The sequence below is a fragment of the Cynara cardunculus genome, assembly GCF_001531365.2.
Source record: "Cynara cardunculus var. scolymus isolate 2C chromosome LG 4, CcrdV1, whole genome shotgun sequence".
Lineage (NCBI taxonomy): Eukaryota > Viridiplantae > Streptophyta > Magnoliopsida > Asterales > Asteraceae > Cynara > Cynara cardunculus.
The window spans coordinates 6,815,844-6,833,094 of NC_037531.1; positions in this window are offsets into that span (position 1 = coordinate 6,815,844).

Sequence of the window (17,251 nt, forward strand, 5' to 3'; positions counted from 1 at the left end):
TATTACTTGAAGCGATCATAGTGTCGGCGTGCACTTGCACCGCCACTTTGGGGACTTTGTGCCCACTGTGTGCACACTTACGATTCCGCCACATCAGAACTCATACACCAAAAGGTCTGAAAATCATCATCACTAAATCAAAAGTCGGGCCAAAATCCAAAACGAGTATTTTTCTCAAATCTAAGCTAATAAGCTCCTCAACTTGTCGGATTACTACAAAATGACCTCATAACCCAAAATATATTTAAAGAGTTTAATAAATCTCATGACTCAAAAACTCCACAAAATCCAACAATCAAATCATGCGTAGTATACGAATGATTTATAAATCAAAATAGCTAAAAATGCATTAACATCAAATAATCATCACATGACACGTAAATCATCAAAAACCACAAACTTTATGATTTATCATCAAAATATCGAAAGACCCCAAATATATGTATTTCTTAAGATTCATTAAACAAAATATGCAAAAGATGCAATTTTATCAAGTAACCAACAACATTTGATAATCTTAAAGAAAACACTTTAAGACTCTAAAATATTTTTTTTGGCATGTACAAAGTTTTCAAAAAGCAACTTGAACTCACCTTGTTAGGTTAAGTTAAACCTAGGTTGTAAACCCCAGGCTATAGCTTCCATTCTAAGGTCCCATCATCAGTCATCCCTAACAAGGATCTAGGATTTCCAAACCAACCACTTCCTTAAGTCTAAAATGAACCATAAAATAGTATAAGCTTTAGATCCACAAAGATCCCCATATTAGAGATCAGATATTCAAGAAACTTACCTCAGCCACGTCTTGAGTTTCTCAACCAAAACTCTTCCATGGCATTCGTTCCCACTTACCAAACTCAAATTTACAATCAACAACTCCTTCAACTCTTTAAGGTAAATCCACACCAAGATGTTCTAGATCTGAGACCAAAGCTCCCAAATCTCATAAAGGAGGAGAAGAATGGAGAGGGGAAGAAAAATGGGACAAAACCCTAAATATAAGATAATTAAAGCGTCCAGACTGCTTCTCGGGACCTTGGCTATGACCTCCAGTCGCGGGCCAAGTCATACGTGTTCCTAAGTTGGACTCCACACAGACTTAGGCCCCGTTTACTAATCTCTTACCACCTCTTACCCATTAAGAGACACTTACACGGGTAAGAGGTAAAAGTGTTTACCTAAAAACAAAATCAACAATCATATTTCTTGCCTCTGACCGTCCTCTTACTAATTCAGCAAAAAAAATGAATCTTACCGTAGTAACAGGGATGTATTCCTTATCTACCCTCTCCATCTAAAACCCTAAATTAGTGCGTCTTCTTCATACAAACAGGTGCGAGCTTGCTTCAGGTATCGCTGGTTTCATTTTCATTTCGATTTGTTGTTTATCTTCTATTTCTTTTCGATTTCTTCTTCTTTTTCTTGATTTCTAACATCCCAGATTTGGTAATCGATTTCTTGATTTCTTCTTCCTTTTCTTGATTTCATAAAGGAAAAATTGCACCAAAATGGAACCAACTTTCACCTGATTCTATTTTGGGGAACTAACTTTCAAAATCGTCATTTTGGGGAACCAACTTTTACCTGATTCATATTTTGGGGAACCAATTTTCAAAATCGTCATTTTGGGGAACCAACTTGCACCTAATTTCTATTTTGTGGAACCAACTTGCAAAATAATTATAGAAAAATGGGAAAATTACACCAAAACGGAACCAACTTTCACCTGATTCCTATTTTGGGAACCAACTTTTAAAATCGTCATTTAGGAGTCTCTATCAAACTTTTTGTTTATTTAAGGGTCTAGTTGATCTGTTGAACAGGTAACAGGTAATTTAAGGGTCTCTATCAAATTTTTGGTTGGATTTGCCAAATTTGATTTAAACTTTAATATTGACACAGATTGGTTAGATATAAAAATCTTGAATGTGATATTTAATATTTAATTTTTATTGCATCAATTAATTTTTTTCTATTAAATTGATTTTTTTTATTGCATTAGTAAAAAAATTTATCGTGATAATTTGGATTTTTTTTTAAAAAATCTTCAATTTGATATCTGAATTTAAAAAAACGAGATTTGAAATGAAAAATAGATTTTATTGCATTAATTTTTGGGAAAAAAAAACGAATTTTAGTTATTTTTCTATAATTATTTTGCAAGTTGGTTCCCCAAAATAGGAATCAGGTGCAAGTTGGTTCCCCAAAATGACTATTTTGAAAGTTGGTTCCCCAAAATAAGAATCAGGTGAAAGTTGGTTCCACAAAATAGGAATCAGGTGAAAGTTGGTTCCCCAAAATGACGATTTTGAAAGTTGGTTCCCCAAAATGACGATAGTGAAAGTTGGTTTCATTTTGATGCAGTTTTCCCTTTCATAAATCTGCAAAGAAAAGGAATGGGGATCTTCGTGAAGCTTCAAACGACCAGCCGACTCCAGGTATTCGATTTTCTTCTTTGTTGCTGCAAATGAGTTGATTTTCTTTTGTCATTCTCTGGTTTGTTTTCTTCGGAGTACGGTTTATTTCTACAAAAGTGACAGTGTATGTACGTAGATGGTAAAATCACTTTGCTATTGCAAGGTTATTATAAATTCATATGTACTCGTTGCATAAATAGAGGAACATATAATAGTTTTTCATAAATTTTAATTGAAAATATTTCATTAATCGATTTTGGCTGCATAAACTTATCTTCATGATCATCGGCCACAATTGCCTCTGCTTATCTTGTCTTGAATCTGTTCTAATGGTCCCCAAAAGCCATATGAGTTTAGTTGTTATTAGCAATTGACACTGCAAACCAAGTCCTTGTGTTTTGGATGTTTCAACTGTTCCCTTATTCATGTCCTGCATGCTATCCACTAAAATACATTCCTATGATATATATATATATATATATATATATGTATAAAATGGAAGAAATGTTTTGGTGTTATTAATAACATAACATTTTGAATTGCTAACCTTATTTGTATCTACATCGTCAAGGACTTCAGCAGTGGTTACTTCGTCTCCCATCCCATATTGAGTCATAGAATGTTTGAGCTCGCCTCTAGTGATAAACCCACTGTTATCCTTGTTGAAGAACTAGAAGGCTTTGTACATATTCTCTTCCCTATCCAGTTTGTGTTGATGCATCGTAGCAGTCACAAACTCTATGTAGTCTATTGTTCCATTCTTATCAACATCAGCCTAATTATTCACACTTTTTATCATTAGTATATATAGTATATAATAGAATGCAAATGAAAATGTAAGAATGTTGGTTGCTTACGGATTCCATGAGTTATGGTCCATTAAGGTTGGTTGGTGTGGAATATTGGTGTTGAAGAAAAATCGCATTTGGAGCACATAGGGTGGTCTAGTCAGAGAATTAATTGTCTTTTAAAGTTTATGGCATTATGAATGCATTTCACGTCAAGGATGGGGGTGGGGGTGGGGAGTGGATATGGGTTTCAACAGTAGACCTCACATTAGCTTTAACTTTGGGACGAAGATTAAAAGCCTGATTTCAATCTTCCTTGAGATTTAGCAACTAGGATTAAGAATAAACTCAAACTAATAATGATTACCAAAGTAATCTCCATTTCTGAATATAAGATGGTTGTATCTAATAGGATATATGTAGAGTAGTAGCTAACTAGTTGGGTTGATTTTGATGAGGAACGATCAAATGAAAACCACTCCAATTTGTAAAAACCGTAAAAACTACTCTCATTCGTCGATTTCATTGTTTAATTTTATGAATTTTTTTCATGAAATTGTTTAATCTTGTGAAATTGTTTCATATAATACTTTTTTTGATGAAGTTGTTTCATATATGGTTATGAAATTGTTTCATATACTACTTAATGAAACTGTTTCATGTATTTCTCTAAAATTAAAATAATGAATATGATAATATCCATGATTAACATCATCCACAATAAAAATGATTAATCAACCTCTCATAATTACAAAAAATGAACAAAATGAAAAATTAYGATTAGTTGAATGAAGTTTGTACGGTTTGTACAAATTAGGTGGTTTTTATTTGAACGCTCCCCTGATTTTGATTGTACTAAAGAATAGAAATTCTTGTTCGATATAAGTGGAGCTCGACTCATCAAACCAATAAATGTAGAAAAAGGAAAAGACAAGGAATAGGATAATAGAAATTAGTGTCTTTTCCTGATCCTATAATGGAAGCTTTTAGTTCCATTTACGCTGTATTTAACTTCTTTTGGTGATTTTTTTTTTGCAATTGTCAATGATTTCACATTAGCTTTTTTAAGGTCTTAGTGAATTTATGGATCAGCTTGCATGATGATCTTTATTCCTTTAACTAACTGAAGACCAATTGTTTGTAGTAACATTACCACAATAAAGACAATACCTAAGTAGTCAAATTTGCAGTCATGCCACCTCTACAAACAACCATAATAGTCTTGGTAATGCAATTAAAGAGTCCTGCAAAAGAAGTTGTACTATGTGGTCCAAAAGGGAATATCATATACCACTGGGTAATTGTATTAACCAATAGGGACTTTCTCTAGTTTGTATATATTGTGGTCTTGGTGCATTTTATAAATGATCAATATGAAATATAAATAAAACACGTCATAAATACTTTAATCCAAAATACCAAAATAGTTGAATTATGCCCTGTCATTTGAAAAAAAAAATACCAAAATACTAACCAAATGAATTGGCATATAACTACTGTTTATATATAGAAATCTTATGTTGGTCTTCCTATGATCATTTTTGTTTATGATCATTTTTGTTTATGCTACTTGACTAGTTGCTTAGACTAGACTTTTATGTCATGTTACGCTTTGCAATTTTTCATGAACCATGGATAATTGAACCATGTGTTTGAGGCAAGTTTAATTAATTTCTATAGGTAAGGAAAAAGTCGATGAATCTTCACAACCCAAGAGAGCTAGGGTTAGTTGGAAAGATTGCAATGTGGTAAAAACTTTTCTAGAGTCATGTTTGYGARAGATATCTATAAATGGGCGAGAGGGTGGTAGCCTTAAGACAATTTCTTGGAGGAAAGTAGCTGAGACGTTAGAAAAGACACATAATTTTATTGTGGACCAAAGACAAATGAAAAACCATTACGACTACGTCAAAGGCAAATATGGAGCTTGGTCAAACTGAAAAATAAAATTGAAAATATCTATGATGCGTCAACAAACTCTTTTAAGCTGTCTGAAGAGGAATGACAAATGAAAACAAAGGTAATATATTTCTATTTTTTCCTTATGTAAGTTGCTCTTTTTATTTATTTACACATAACTTTTTTGTAAACAGTCTAATAAATATGTTGAAAAGTTGAGGACTGCACCACTATCATTTCCATATCTTTGTGTTCAACTTTTTGATGGAGTTGCTTCCATTGGCGTTGGAAGTTGGGGGCCGACCTCTTTTGTTCCTAATCCTACATGCATTTCTCCCCAAACACAAAAAAAACAAAGTTCAAAAACATAGTCTACATGTGTTGCTTCTCAAATACAAGAAACACAAGAGCAACAAAGTTTAACATTGCCTTCGGTACAAGAGTCTTCTTCGCGTTCTCAATCTGAAAGAAAAAAAATGAAAAAGTGTTCAACTAAGAAGTTCAGTGGATGAGGAAGTGTCAAAGGTTGTCACTTCTGTGCAAAATTCTTTGAAAAAATAACCTATGGAATCTGAGGTGGGTGCTTGCATTGAAAAACTGGAGAAATTTGGGTGGGGAAGCCCGTTGTATAAGGCAATACTTCATCTTTTTAGCCTAGGCCTTGACTATAAGAAGATTTGGTTGTGTTTGAAGGAGGATAAGTGTGTGGGTTGGGTTGAGTTCGGGACGTCAACGTGGACTTATATAATTATTGCGACGTTTGTTTAGACATTAGAAGAAGATATTTTTATGTGCTCTTATGAAACCTTAGATGGTTTATATGCGTATTAAACTTTTTGATACACTCTTTTGAAACCTTAGATGGTTTGTATGAACATTAGATATTTTGATTCGCTCTTTTGAAGCCTTAAATGGTTTATATGCACAACAAATGTTTGTCGTTGTTTGAACTTTGGAAGTTGTTTGTTGGCTTTTATATAACTTTTATCAATGAATGTTATGATCAATATAATCGTTAAAGATGATGTTGTACTTTTCATTCAAATTTTGGAAGACATTTTGGTTTTTGTATGGACTCTTGACGGTTAATGTTACATGTGTTCTGTATTGCAAGGTTATGGACAGGAACAAGTTAATTCTGATTGTGGTGGTTGTTTATTTTTATTTGAAAAAAGAATCTTCGTCAAGAATAGAAAAGATAAGAGACAATACTTCAGTATTGACCGAGCATGCGTATACACAAGAATTGTTAAGTGGATCAAATACGCAATGTCATGAATTGATGCGTTTGTCATGTGATGCATACATATTATTATGCAATTACTTTAAAAAAAAAGTTGGGTCCACTCAAGTAGGTATATGAGCGTCGAAGAAAAAATGGCCATATTTTTAACAATAATTGGTCACAATGAACGCTTTAGAATGGTTAAATGGAGATTTCAACACTCTACGCTAACCATTAATAAATGTTTTCATGAAGTATTAAAAGGAATAATGGAATTTGCGAGAGAAGTCGTAAGGCCAACATCCTTTGATAAAACCTCAAACATGTTAGAGCGATTTACACGATCCAAAGAAACATTTCCGGTATGTTTTGTCTTGATATACTGAATATTCTTAACATATATAAATACTTTCTAATGTTTTCTATTTCATAAAAAAGGGGGCTATAGGTGCGCTAGATGGAACTTTGGTACATGCAGTTGTGCCCGTTAGTAAACAAGCTAGGTATAGAGGAAGAGGAAGAGGAAGAGAAAGAGGAAGAGGTGAATGCTATTAAAATGTTTTAACGGTTTGTGATTTTAATATGATATTCACATTTGTTTGGGCTGCATGGGAAGACATTGCACATGATTCTCGAGTTCTGGCAGAAGTTGCATTTAATCCAACTTCAGGATTTCTGTTTCCTCCACCAAGTATGTTTCATTTTTTTCCTTAACATTTAAATCTTGTTATGTTTTATACTTTTAAATTGTATTTTGTGGTTGCAGGTAAATATTATCTTTGTGATGCCACATATACCAATACTCGTGGATTTATGACCCCCTATCGCAATACAAGGTATTGGCTAGCAGATTGCCGACGCCGACGTGCCTTGACTAAGGAAGAACAGTTCAATCATGCTCATGCACAACTTAGAAATGTCATCGAGCGTGCATATGGGGTCTTGAAAGCAAGATTTTCAATTTTAAGACAAATGGCTCCTTACCCTTTCCCAATACAAAAAGATGTAGTGATTGCTTGTTTTGAAATTCACAATTTTATAAGAAGATGCAATATTCAAGATCGACTGTTTATGGAGTATGATGAAATCAACATGTTTACCATCGAAGAACAAGACAAAGGAATCGAGGAAGAAAGCATCGAGGAAGATGTTGAAGAAACACAACGGGGTCCCCAAGGCAATGAATATATGACTGATTTGCGTGATCAAATTGCAAATAAATTAATGTTGAATGCTTGAAATTAATATTTGTAAGCAAACTATTTGTACGCAAACAATTATGTTAAAGGCTTGTAATGACTTTTTGTTCGTTGTTGATGGTTTGTTGTTGTTTCCTTTGTTGGTCCTTATTTTGGTCTTATTTAGTTTGGTGGTGGTTTTGTTCTAAATTATGAACATTTGTAATATGTTAATATATTGAGTATCAATATATTTTCGTAAGCAAAAAAGACTATGAGATTATATTTAAAAATTTTGATAAATAACATTTTATGTTAGCACTCAATACAATAAATATAGTAAATAATAATTTTCAATCAATACTTACTCCAGAAAGAGGGATATAATGGTCTTTTTTACTCAATCAACACTTAATACAAAATGTTTGGTAAACAATAAAATCCAATCTGCACTTGCTCCAGTCAGACATCTTATCACAGTCAGACCTCTAACCCAATCAGGACTTAACCAAAAAAATTGGTAAACAGCCTCTTACTCGGCTAAGGCTGCGGGATAGGCCGCAGGCCATGCCGCACGTGCTGCGCCGTTCCGCGACCGTTTTTCCGACTGTTCTCCGATCGATTTCTAAAAAATCACGGATGTTACACTAAACCACCATGATTAGATCATAATAACGTGATTGCTCGTGAGACGAATAGGATGTCCATGAATCATATTTGTTTCGGTATATAATAATAAAGATAAAAGAGATCAAATTAAATAGGAAGAAACACCACAATGAAATAAACAAAAAACCATATGTGTTTGGTCCAATAGGAATATTTTTGTGAGATTTGAATTTCGTGGAAGGATGTAGATTAGAAGATTTGGAACCGTTGTATTTGGTTTTTTGGATTGGAAATGGAATTGAATAAATTATAAATAATTATAAAAACAATTGAATCATATTTTATTAATTAATTATTATGAAATAAATATTTTAAAATATTATTACAAATAAAGTCTATAAAAAAATCCCTTAAAATGCAAACCACCCATTATCCTACAAAAACAAATGTTTTTTTTTCCATCTCCATTGTCTTTTTAATACACCATAAAGTTATTCAATGAATCATAGGATTACAAAAAGGCTATACACGAATGTAATTTAAATAAGTTGGCCAAAATTTCAAAACCAGATATTACCGATTTCACGAAATCTACTTATTAAATAAAAAATATTGTTTAAATTTTTTCGAAGTTAGAGCCTTATATTAGAGATGACCAAACACTGTCTTAGACTGGATCCAAATTAATCCTGATCCTTGGAAGTTGGTTTGTAATCAGTCTGGCTGATCATGGTTCTGACCAAATTAGAGGACTGATCTTAGTCCCAAAGCCTGGTCCCGGTCTCATTGAGATGGTTCCAAATTTGGTCTCGAGCCTGGACCCTTTATTTAATTATTCTCTTTTTAATTTTTTTTTTTACAGAAAATGTTATACAAATTTTTATAATTATGATTTTTGAATTAAGCATTGAAGTACACTTTAAATATTACATTCAAATGAAAAAAAAAACTTGTATCATAATTTGCTAAAACTTGAAAAGTCGGTCCCTTAAAAAACCGGTCCCATTCTTGTAACTGATCCGGACCCAGGCTGGGCCTAAAAATCATAGAAAATCCATAACCGGGTTGTGACCAGTCACTCTTAGGGGCTGTTCGGTAGCAGCTTAATAAGCTGTATAGGATGTATGGCTTATTCGGTAAGCCATACAAGGTTGTTCGGTTGTTGCTTAACGAAACATATGACAGCTTATTCGGTCAGCCGGTAAAAGGGTGTAGTTTGCATTCAGCCCTCATTTTTCCTTTCTTGCCCTTATGATTCACGCTCCCTGGAAACAAAATAGAAAACCCTCTCAAATTGAAATCGTCGCTGCCTTCCTTCTCCTTCCTCAGGCGTGCCTCCTTGAAGAAGATGATGCTTTTGTAGCATACCCAGATGAAGAAATGGTGATAGAAAGCTACTGTGTTGAAGAACATTCATGTACTATGCCTTTTGTGAAATACCCAGATGAAAATTATGTGAAAAGGAATAGGGTTCTCCTTCCTCAAGCGTGCCTCCTTGAAGAAGATGATGGTTTTGTAGCATACCTAGATGAAGAAATGGTGATAGAAAGCTATCGTGTTGAAGAAAGTAGTAGTGTTGTTGAGGGATTTAATGGACCAGGTGTCAACGATTTTGGTATCATCTCGCCTGTAAAATTGGGTATACTTGTTGCTCCTTTGACCGTCGATTGTGATAGTGACAATGATTCCGTTGAAAGTCACCGGAGTTTAAGTTCCGATGGGATTCCGGCTGATGAGACTGTGCAGAAGGTTGCTATATCCCCTAAAGTTCGAGTCTTTTGTAGTCATGAAGGAGATGATGAAGGAGATGATAAGTTGCAGTTTGATGATGTGTTTTCCGGCGATGATATCCATGGAACCCATTAAGGGTTATGTTTCATCCAAAACAATTGAAGAAAAAAGAAATAAGGGTAAAATTGTAATTTATATTACTCAAACGATTTATTCAGCACAACAACCGAACAACTATTTAGCCCAATTCACATAGACAACTAAATCCCTACAGATATCTTAACCCATACAAAGCTTAATAGAAAAACAACCGAACAACCCCTTAGACCGAGTTCAACCATCTCTATTCTGTATGAAGGAGTTTGGGCCTGAAACTTGGATTAAAAAACGTCTGGCCCGTTGCAATTTTACATGCATATAGTGATGGCCAAACCGGCTCGGGACCGTCGGAGGACTGGGGCCGGTATAGGACCGAAATTTGGGACCGGTTATGGATTTAAGGTGTTTCCCGGGATCGGGACCGACCGGGACTGTAGGCACCGACCGGGACTGTAAGGACCGGTTATAAGACCGAAATCTGGGACCGGTTATAGGACTGAAATCTGGGACCGGTTATGGATTTGGGGTATTTCGCCGAATCGGGACCGACCAGGACCGGTTATGAACCGGCCCGGCCCGACCCAATTTTAAAAAATGTAACTATTTTTTTTAAATGTAGCCGTATTTTTCAAAAAAAAAACTAGCCGTTTTTTAGTCTTTTTTTGTACTTTTTGCTTTCTAAACACTATATATAAGTGTTTTTGTTAAGAGATTTACATACCAAGTTCTCGATTCGAAAAAAACACAAGAAAATGTTCACAATTATATGTTTCTTGCTATATTTTATAAGACAATGTAATTTTAATTATAATAAAAACGTATTTTTAAAGTGTATTTAACTGACCAAATTACAAATTTTATAATGTATTAAAAATATATATCATTAAAAAAATAAAAAAATAAAAAATTATTTTTTAATGACCGGCGGCCCATAACCGGTTACAATAAAGCTTGACCGGGCTCAACTTTTTTTATTGGGACCGGGACCGGGACCGGTTATGAGAAATCTTGGGACCGGCCCGGCCGGTTTTTGGCTATCACTATGTGCATATCTTGATGGTTTTGTAACTCCACATAGATTAACGACTCTGTTTCCGGACCTAAAGATATGAACTATTATTTTAGTATAGTTCTTGAAACCACATTAATTGATATACGTTTTTTTATGGACTTAAAATATAGACAAAAAAAGATGTGAATCAACAAAGCTGATATGACTGATTTGCATTTGAACGCATTACTAACATGTCTATTTTACCACCTCTACAAGTACTTAAGAGTGCTACCAAAAGTACCATTCAAAACAGCAAATTCTAACAAATTGAATCGATAGACCCCTTTCCTGTTTTTATGACAATTCCACAAATTTTTGTTCAATTATATATCTAAGGCTACAACTATAGATACGTGACACTAACATGCTTGTCTTGTTTATGATTTCTATAAGCAACGGTTGTTTCATGAAATCTCGAACCATAATTGCAATCAGTAATGGTTAGTACTATTAGAAGGGTACTTGTGTAACACAACAGGATAAATCTTCATTTTAATGTTTAGTTTTTATTCTGTCTCTATCGATATAATACAATTTTATATGAGTTTGAGAATACAATAATGTTTTTATTTTTGGATGAAATATAAATTTGAAGTTAACATAAAATTTGAAAAAAAAAATCGATATTAGTATCAAATTAACTATTTAATAATTCTCAGTTTTTTGTAACACTTTACTTCAATTTTTTATTATAATTTAATTTAGATTTAATAATAAAGTAATTTATTTTTGGTTTAATAATATAATTTTTTATAAAGATAATAATTGGACAATATGTTTGAACTCAATGATTATCTTAATTATATTTTAGAGTTTATATATTTAAAATAGATGTTTATTCTGTATTTGATTATATTTATCTGCAGTTAGTTACAAGCATTTAAAAGTGAAGCTTTAATAAGTTGTACTTACGCAAGATTACTTGTAATCTTGAATTTTAAGTAATATGCATCAATACTTCATGCATAAGAAATGGTTTTTAAATTTTTTTATCAAATTATTTATCTGCAGTTAGTTACAAGCATTTAAAAATGAAGCTTTAATAAGTTGTACTTACGCAGGATTACTTGTAATCTTGAATTTTAAGTAATATGCATCAATACTTCATGCATAAGAAATGGTTTTTAAAATTTTTTATCAAATGATTTGTAATAGAATATAGATATATTTTATTAGGTGTCATAAAAAAGAATTGAAAAGCATATACTCATGTTTGTAAGTTTAAGTTACATATGTTATAATTATAACAACTTACAAGGAATCGATCACGCTTTCTAGACTATGGAAATGAGGGTCAAAACTGTAACACGAAATCTGAAAACTCAAAAGGAAGGTTCCTCATCCCCTAAGGGGTAGGAATCTTCTATTATGGTCAGGTTGACAAAAACACCCTCAGATTTTCTAGATGCAAACCAAATTTACGATATCACCCTCACTTCCTTTTCATACATTTTTCACTTACTTTTTCTAAGGGGATTTTTTTAAAAAGAAAAGAAAAGAGAGCAAGGGCAATATAGGCAATATAAGAAAAGTCACTAGGTTTGACTTCAAACAAAGCCATCCACACGTAAACCATATAATATAAGAATAATTATAAGATGTTGAGAGAGAGCACGTTGAAATTCAACGTTCAAATTACATCCATACCCTCCAAACCAACATCTCTCTATATAAACACCATCAATCGTACATTAATCTCCATTAGTTCAACCTCAAAAAATACTTCTTTTCGTTTAAACGGATTTGGGTTCTACAGAAGAATTAAGGATCTATAAGTAATAGGTCGATTGAAAATATCAAGAAAATGGCGTTAGACAACAACTATAATTCATGGGCGGATCAATGGGACACAGAACCAGAACACTACAGTAGTTATCAAGGAAGTAAGAGCGGCGTTGGCATTAAAGGTAAGGTAGGAGACAGTTTCAGTAAGTCAAAAGCAGTAGCGGCAACCGGGATGCAGAAAGTGAAGAAAGGAACAACACTTGGGTTTCATTGGATTAAAGAGAAGTATCACAAAACCAAAAAATAAGCAGTGATCGATTAGTCGAGGTATATATTTGTTTCGTTCTAGTTTTGTATGATATTTGAAGATCTTGGTAGGGTTTGGTTGTATTGATTTTGTTAAAAGTTATTGACTGAAATGTTTAATTCGTTTATTAAGTTATTGATGGAAGAAGAAAACTTATTGATTATTTAGCTTTTGCATTTATTAAGATAATCTGTAATCATAAGATTCGTGAGACCACTTTTTTATACTTGAAACTTCACAACAAAATATTGTACGTGAAAGTCGGTGTTATGCTGTGAAGTTTCAAATGTAAAAAACTGGGCTCATAGGTCTCATGAAAACAAGCTAGTCTCATGTGTTTTAGATGAGGTTTACTTTGCAAATCACGTTATTTATACAAACCTCATTCAACCAATTATAATTTTTCATTTTATTCATTTTTTTGTAATTATGAGAGGTTGATTAATCATTTTTATTGTGGAGGGTGTTAATCATGGATATTATCAGGTTCATTATATTAATTTTAGAGAAATACATAAAATAATTTCATTAAAAATGTATTAAGTATTATATGAAACAATTTCATAAACATATATGAAACAACTTCAACTCCATCAGTAAAAATATTATATGAAACAATTTTATAAGATTAAACAATTTCATGGAAAAATTTCATCAGATTAAACAATAAAATCGACGGATGATGGTGGTTTGTACGGTTTGTACAAATATAGGTGGTTTGTATTTAATCGCTCCTATATATAGGGTATATTTCAAATGCAACCATGTCCATTTGTACAACCAATACAACCCAAATAATTGAAATATTTATAAAAATGATGTAAGTTCATTTATTTTGAATATTTATGGAAAATGAACATATTTCATTAATTATGATCAATACTTTATATTAGAAAACAATCAAAACTTCTATGAAATCACATATTCATCACATTAAATGAACGGTTGAAATTGAGTTATATTGATTGTACAAATATAAATGGTTGTATAATAACCCACCCCCTCTATCTCTCTATATATATAATTGTGGAATTCATTTTAGTCAAAGATAATACTTTCAAATAAGGTAATTAATGTTTTTATGGTGAAAGAGTTCGACCCAACAAATATGTTATTGCTTAAATCTAAGACCTTCATATGAGAAAAATATGCATCCTAATAAGTAACAACACTAAAAGAATCCATTTTTACCAATAAACTTCATCAAAGTCGTCTGTAAAAGTGCGCATTTTTAAGTATATGATATTTTTAGGAGCAAGTGTATTGTTAGGAACCAAAAATTGATTAAGAACCTCACAGCATGACATGTACCATATTCATCAGGAATATGATATGTTATTTGTAATAAATGTTGTAACATGTGCATCATGAATGCATAATTCATGAGGAATAACGATTTCATATTCATTGTGAATGTGTTATTCATGATAAATATTCATCTTTAAGAGGAACACGTGGCGCGTCGGTGAACGGTTCCTAATCAATTTTGGGTTACTAACGAAACTTCCTTCAATATTTATAACACCCCAGAATCACATTTGCGTATAAAGATATATTTCCATAAGTCAAGAAATATAATTTACACAATTGATCCCACTATTTATAAAAGCTACATTACAAAATAGCTACCATTTTTTTCCCCACAAAACCCCTATACATAACATGTATATTCAAATTACAGAAGATAACATATTATCATATCATCTCATGCCAGCATATATAACTCTTCACAATTTTCCTTTCTAGCAGGGCCGGTCCTAAGATTTTTGATGCCTGTGCGAAAATAATAATAAATGCCCCTAATTTTTTAAGCCATTAAAAYAACGAAACATGCAATTTTTTAAAGAGTTTAGTGTGAAAATAATAATAAATGCCCCTAATTTTTTAAGCCATTAAAACAACGAAACATGCAATTTTTTAAAGAGTTTAGAACCTATTTAAGCTAAGTGTCTCATCCCCATATTGATATTTATTAATTACAATAAAAAAATACAATGTGGGGGGGGGGGGGGATAAAAACCAAAACCCCAAATACAAAATACAGAATGATAAAAGTATAAATCCTGGATTAAGAACGTGCTTCCTTCTTTTCCAGTTTTCCCTTTTCCAAATTGAAATTAGCAAAATAGAAACTTTATTTCAATATATGGGACTTTAAAGACAAGGAAAACTATAATTAGCTTTTAACTAAAATAATAAATTATATCCAAATTACTGTCATATAAGCAAAAAGTAAAACTCAAAAGTTACAGGTCTAACGACTAAAAGCTAAGGGTCTATCTGTTGGCAGCTTAATAAGCTTAATGGAGCTAACAACTTATTCACTCAACTATGCATGACTGTTTCATAGTGGCTTAATGGTATAGAAAATGACTTATCCAGTAAGCTTCTTAGGGGGGTGGGTTTATATAGAAAGCCAAGTTTTTTTTTCCAAACATGTCCTTTCCAACTAGAAAAACGCTTCTTATATCTACGAAAAAACTCTCTCAAACAAAAACTTTTCTAACGTATACAAACAGATTAATTCATACAGACAACTTTATCCATAGACCTTAATAAAAAAAATCAATCAAACAACCCCTAAATCTAATGCGGTAATGTCAAACCTCAAAGTAAACAAAAGTAAAAAGAACAATAATAAATTGTAAAATTCATAATCTATGATACTGTGCAATGCAAAGAACAAGTGCTCAATAATTAAGACAATAACACAATATGTTATTAATGTTGTGCAATATGTTCCAGCTATGTTGATACAATGATGTGCTTGTATGCATTGAAAATTTCAATTCTCAGATATTTCAATATGCAAGAGGAAGACTCATCATCAAAATGTCAAAAGCCCCTTAGCCTTAGCCTAGTAAGTCAGTAACCCATACGACCGCATGACCCAACTTTATAATAATCAGTTAGAAATTTAGAATTTTTTTTTGCAAAAAGATTTAAAGATTCATAAATCACAGTATGACTCATACAACAACTTGATAAGTTCAATCAACAGTAGAAATTAGTCATTCGAGATTTCCATCTTTGATTTCTTGAATCTAATTTCGTGAATGTTGATCGGTTGGAAAGAGAACTTCATGCCTTGAAAATTGAAATAGTTGAACTTTGAAGAACAATAGAAATTAGATTCAGTTGTTGGAATGATATCGTTAACCGGTTCATGATGTACATTCAATATTCATCACTACTAGACTTGGGCATGTTTTTATAGTTAAAGCTCAGTTGTCCAATTTCCAAATTATTAAACCCAAAAGTAGTAATAGATGACAACTTGATACCCCTTTAGGCTTTGATGTCCTGTACGGTTTCTCAGACTCTACGTGACCAGGGCCGGCCCTAAAACTTATAAATGAAGATCAACCATATAAGTATTTTTAAAGAAGAGTTATGCTATTAGAGATAGAGGATAGATGCTGATTTTATCAATCATACAATTGTTTATAAATTATTATTTTTAGATATTTAATGAGGGATAAAGTTAATTGTTATGTGCTGAATTGAGTAAAAATATTAATCATATAATATAAGTCATAAAGTCAACGGTTAATTGAAGCCTTGTCAACCATAACTTCTACCTTTTGAAGAAATAAGCTACAATTATTTGATGAGTACTAGTGCATGGTTGTATTCGCATTTGACAAATGTACCTTGTGCATTGTTTGTGGTACTTTTTGTATTTGGTGGTGTGTGAACTGAACACATTAAATATTAAATAATAAGTCTGTTGAGATTTTTTTTGGACTTTTTTCTATAATTGTGATTTAAGAAATTAAAAATATTACATATGTTTAAAAACTTGTAATATAATTTTTTAAAGACTTGAGAAAGCAATCCCTTGAAAAACTGATTCTGAGTCAAGCATCAAAATTATAACAACGTAAGAACTATTAAATCATTCTACGGCACCGGCATGCAACATCAACATGGACCTTGGAAATACCCGACCCATTGCAAGCTCTGTATCCATATTTTGACAGCAGAAAGAAATGAATTTTTGTTTTAATATAGTTTTTAAACTACATTAATTAATTGATATACGTTACTGATTTATGGACTTGGAATTTTGGATTCGAATACGTTAACAACAAGTTCATCTACAAATACCTGATTTGTTACAAAAGTACGTACCCGTCGAAACAACCAACTTAACAAATTATTCCCTTTTCTATCACAATTCCACAAATTTTTGTTGACTCGAGGTTAAAACTACATT